This window comes from Pteropus medius, unplaced genomic scaffold (genome assembly GCF_902729225.1).
Source record: "Pteropus medius unplaced genomic scaffold, Ma_sr-lr_union100, whole genome shotgun sequence".
In the NCBI taxonomy this organism is placed as follows: domain Eukaryota; kingdom Metazoa; phylum Chordata; class Mammalia; order Chiroptera; family Pteropodidae; genus Pteropus; species Pteropus medius.
Window position 1 is genome coordinate 11,927,075 of NW_024351730.1, and position 5,986 is coordinate 11,933,060.

The window sequence follows — 5,986 nt, forward strand, 5'->3', positions numbered from 1 at the left end:
CATAATACTGGTTCAGTGGTGCTGAACTCTTTTAGCTTTTTTTCTTGTCTGGGAAGCTCTTTATTTGTCCTTCAATTCTAAATGATAGCTTTGCTAGGTAGAGTAATCTTGGTTGTAGGTCATGGCTTTTCATCACTTTAATTATTTTGTGCTAGTCCCTTCAGGCCTGCAAAGTTTCTCTTGGGAAATCGGCTGACAGGCTTTTGGGAGCTCCCTTATAAGTAACTAATTGCTTTTCTCTTGCTGCTTTTAAGATTCTCTCTTTGTCTTTAACCTTTGGCATTTTAATTATAATGTGTCTTGGTGTGGGACTCTTTGCGTTCATCTTGTTTGAGATTCTCTGTGTTTCCTAGGCTTGTATGTCTATTTCCTTCACTAGGTTAGTGAAGTTTTCTGTCATTGTTTCTTCAAATAAGTTTTCTATTTCTTGCTCTTTCTCTTCTCCTTCTGGTACTCCTATGATGCAAATCTTGTTGTGCTTGATGTTGTCCCAGAGACTCCTTAAATTATCCTCATTTTTTTGGATTCCTTTTTTCTTGTTGTTCTGATTGGATGTCCTTTGCTACCCCTTCCTCTAAATCACTGATTCGATCCCCTGCTTTATTTAATCTGTTGATTCCCTCTAATGTACTCTTCATGTAAGATATTGTATTCTTTATTTCTGACTGGTTCCCTTTTATGTTTTCTATCTCTATTTTTATGTTTTCTATATGTTAAAATTCTCACTGAGTTCATCTACTCTTTCTCTAAATTCCTTGAGCATCCTTGTAACCAATGTTTTGAACTCTGCATCTGGTAGTTTGCTTGTCTCCATTTTGTTGAGTTCTTTTTCTGGAGCTTTGTTCTGTTCTTTCATGTGAGACATGTTTCCTTGTCTACCCATTTTATCTGCCCCTCTGTGTCTGTTTCTATGTATTAGATAGGGCTCCTAAGTCTCCTGGTTTTAGTAGAGTGGCTTTATGTAGTAGGTGTCCTGTGGGGCCTGGTGCCTCAGTCTTCCCTGGTCACTTAAGTCAGATGTTCAAGGTATGTCCCATGTATGGGTTTTATGTGCCCTCCTGCTATTATTGAGCCTTGGTTGCTGTTAGCACTTCGATGGGAGGGATTGACCCTTGGGCTGATTGGTTGTGAGAACTGACCAGTAAAGGGCTGACCCTCATGAACAGGATTCACTTTAGTAGGGCTCTGATGCCTGCCCAGTCTGCCCTTGGGGGTGTGTCTTCCTCAGATGCAGCCCTGGATGGTGCTCTGACTCTTTAGCTGATAGAAACAGGCCACTGGAGATGTCAGCCCAAGGGTCTCCTGGGAGGGTCTCAGCTGTGGGCCAAGTTCAGCTGCAGCCTGTGCACTTCTAGGGCCACCTGTTAAAAGTTGCTAAGCAATTTGCAAATTGCTGGGCTTATAGGTACCTCAAGAGGCCAAACCAGGAACTGAGTCTGGCTGCCACTAGTGATGAGCTTGGGGCTGCTCAGCAAAAGGTACAGAGCACACTGAGGCCAGATGCTGCATTGGATTTTGTCAGCCTTTGAGAGATTTTAAGAAAGTCCACTGCATGAGCCAAGACAGATCTTTTCTATAGAATAAACCGCTGGAGGAGGCATGGGTGAGTTCCCAAGATGGGAGGGGAGATGTCCTAGAGAATCACCTGAGAAGATTGATTGAGACTCAGATATGGTGGCCACCTGTATCCACACACTGCGGGAAGGAAGGCTCAACAAGGGTACAATGGTTACTGCCCAGTGCTTCTGTCTGGAAGAAAACCACCCTTCTAGCACTTTCCCTGATGCCAATCAACTCAGTTCCTTCCCTTGTATCCCTGGTGCCTTTCCAGCTGCTGCCCCAGCACTAGAGCTCAGAGTGAGTGTGTCCATCAGTGAGTAAGTCCACATATGGGCACTTTAAGAAGAATGTCTGCAACTCTCACACTTTTGTCTCACTCAGCTACAATCTCTGTTGGTTTTCACAGCCAGAGGTTGTGGGGACTTCTTTTCTTGGTATTGGAACTCTGGGCTGGAGAGCCCAGTGTGGAGCTGGGACCCTCACTCCTCTGGGGAGGGAGGGACTGCTGCAGCCTAGATATCTCTCCTGATTCTTGACTGCCATACCCGGTTGTAAAACTGGCCTGTTTCACGTCTCCATCTCCCCTACTAGTCTTGATGCGACCTCTTGTGTATGTCCTCAGTTGTAGGACTTCTGTTCAGACAGACCTCAGGTGATGTTCAGTGATGATTGTTCTGTAGTTTTGTTATAATTTTAATGTGGTCTATGCCATCTTGACCAGAGGCCCCTCCTCCATTAATAAGTTTATTTAAAGACAATCTATTAGGCCTTTATGTTTTGTTTCTGACCACCTTTATAATTTCATGGTAAAAGACAAGAAAGGAAAAATATTCATAGTAAATATTTGACATTTACTTGGACTACATTAACAAATATTTAATTACTGTTATTGCAAGCCTGTTATACATGTAATATAAATTATTTGGGACCTGGAAAAGTACCTGGAAAATGGAAGTCATATAGCAAATATTTAATGACTGACTGTTTCATAAAAGCTATTACATTTGAAGTGATGAGTAGAGAGTGACATTGTAGCACATAGAATTATATGCTGAGTCAGACTCAGTCCCTAATTAAATGACTGGAAATTTAAATTTATGTTTAAATTTACAAATTACCACATATCAGAGACCTTAAGGGCCTCTCAAGTATTCTTGGAACTACGAAGATTAGGTTATTCATAAACTAATCATTATGATATATTTTAAAAAGATGTGTGGGTAAGGCAGAATAGTTTTTTTATTTTTATTTTTTTAAGGTTATGGATCTTGGAATCTCAGAGATCTAGATTTGAATTTTAGATCTACTACTTTCTTGTGTGAATTATCTATATTATTTAACTTCTTTAAATATCCAATTTATCATCTCCAAAGGAGAATATATTCTTCAGAAAAATGGTTCTGATAATTAAATGACATAACACACACATGTACATAGTCAGAACTCAATAAATGTCAATTCTGCTTTATCATCTGATAATCAAATTTTCTATATCAAAAAACTGTGAATATTTGCATTTCTATACATGTATACACCCAGGTAATTCACCACTCAGATGAAAGAAGGTGAGTCTATCCAATATCCAACATGCTCCCTCATGCTTCCTCTCAGTTGGTACACACTTAACAATAACTGCTATTTTAATCTCTATCATTATAGATTGTTTTTTTCTACTTCGATCTTAATTATTTATGTAGATGCTTGTTTCTGGTTTCTTTAGCTCAATCTTTTTATATTTTATTTTATTTTATTTTATTTTATTTTATTTTATTTTATTTTATTTTATTTTATTTTATTTTATTTTATTTTATTTTATTTTATTTTATTTTATTATTAGTTTCAAGTATACAGTGCTTAGTTAGACATTTATATAGTTTATACAATGATCCCCTAATTGCGCTTTCTCTCCTCTGGCTCTACACTTAGCCATTATATTAATGCTAACTGCACCCTATGCCATGCTCCCCATCCCCATGACCATCTATCAACTACTAATTTGTACTTCTTTAACCCTTCACCTTCAACCCCTCTCCCCTCTGGCCATCACCAGATTGTGCTCTATATTTGCAAGTCTGTTTTTGATTTGTTTGTTCTTTTTGTTCCTTAGATTCTGCATATAAGTGAAATCATATGGTATTTATCTTTCTCTGTCGGACTTATTTCACACAGCATAATAACTTCTAGTTCCATCTATGTCATTGCAAATGATAGGATTTCATTTTTTTAAATAGCTGAGTAATATTCCATTGTATATATGAACCATAACTTCTTTATCCAATCACCTGTTGATGAGCATTTAGGTTGCTTTCATATCTTGGCTATTATAAATTGTGCTGCCATGAATATAGGGGTACATAGATCATTATGAACTTATTTTTTTTTATTTTCTTTGGATAAATACCTAGAAGTGCAATTGCTGGGTCAAAAGTTATATCCATTTTTAATTTTTTGAGAAACCTCCAGACTGTTTTCCATATTGACTGTACCAATTTGCAATCTCACCAACAGTGTATGAGAGTTCCTTTTTCTCCACATTCTTGAAAACACTTGTTCTTTGATTTATTGATGATAGGCATTCTGACAGGTGTGAGGTGATATTTCATTGTGGTTTTAATTTCCATTTCACTGATTATTAGTGACATTGAGCATCTTTTCATATGTCTTTTGGCTGTCTGTAAAATACCTGGGAATCAAATTAACCAAAGAGGTAAAAATCTGTTCTCAAAAAATTATGTCATTGTAAAAAGAAATTAAAGAAGATACAAATAAATAGAAGCATATACCGTGCTCATGGATAGGAAGACTCAACATCATTAAAATGGCCATACTAACCAAAGTAATCTATAGATTCAATGCAATCCCTATCAAAATACCAATGGGATTTTTCAGAGAGCTTGAACAATAATACTAAAATTTATATGGAACTATAAAAGACCCAAATAGCCATGGCAATCTTGAAAAGAAGAACAAAGTTGGAGGTATCACACTATCTGATATCAAATAATATTACAAAAGTACAGTAATCAAAACAGCATGGTAGTAGTATAAAAACAGATACATTGATCAATGGAACAGAATAGAGAGCCCAGTAATAAATCCACGCCTATATGCTCACTTAATGTATGCAAAGGAGGCAAGACTATACAATAGGGTAAAGACAGTCACTTCAATAAATGATGCTGGGAAAATTGGATAAGTACATGGGAAAAAAAGAAACTGGACCACCTTCTTACACTATATATAAGAATAGGCTCAAAATACATACCCAAATCCATAAAACTTCTAGAAGAAAACATAGACAACAAACTCTCTGATTTTGCTAATAGTAATCTCTTTAGCTCAATCTTAATGTGTGTGAGATCCATGTTTTTGTCTGTAGCAATAGTTTCTTATTTTTTCCATTGCTCTTGACAGTTTTCATTTGTTCGTTCTATCGTTTTTAGGCATTTGGATTGTTTCCAGCTTTTTATTTTTATAAATAACACTGCCACAAACATTTATTGTAGTCTTGTATATGTCTTTTTGCGGTCAAAAGCACTCATATCTTCTTGAGATATATTTTATTTGCAGTTATAAGATGTGTGTGTGTCCATGTGATAGACACTGCCAAACCATTTTCCAAAGTTTATGTACCAGTTTACAATCCCATCATAAATGTCTGAGAGTTCCAGTTGTTCTGTATCCTCATCAATACTTGATATGAGTCAGTACTGCTATTGTGAATAAAATAAAAATATACATATATGTATAATTTAAGCCATTTCTGTGAGAGATGTACTGTCTCGTTGTGATTTCAATTTGCAAGTCTCTGGTGACTAAAGATGCCAAATGTTTTTCCATATGTTTATTATCCCTATGCATATCATTTTTGGTGATGTTTCTTTTCAAATTTTGCTCATTTAAAAAATTAAGTTATTGGTCTTTTATTGACTTGTAGAATTCTGAGTTCAAGTCCTTTACTGGACCTAAATATTAGGAATATCTTCTTCCAGTCTGTAACTTGCTATTTCATTTTATTATTTTTTTTTGATAACAAACTTTTTATTTCAACATTTTTTCCTTCATAGTTATTGGTTTTATGTCCTGTTTAAAAAAATTTGCCTATCTAAGGTCAAAAAATATTGTATTATGTTTTCTTTTAGAAGCATTTTGTTTTATTTTTCATATTTAGGACTATGAGCTATCTCAAATTACTTTTGTATATGATGTGAGGTAAAAGTCATTTTCATTTTTTTTCCTTTATAGATATCTAATGGACCAGCACAATTTATTGAAAGGCTGTCCTTTCAATTTAAACTGCAGCGTACTTTGTTGTAACTTGTATATGTGTGGGTTTATTTCTAGATTCTATAGTATCTCTCACATATCAATTCAGATACTGACACATGGCATGTATGTGCATAGGCTGTTGATTTGGACCAAACTG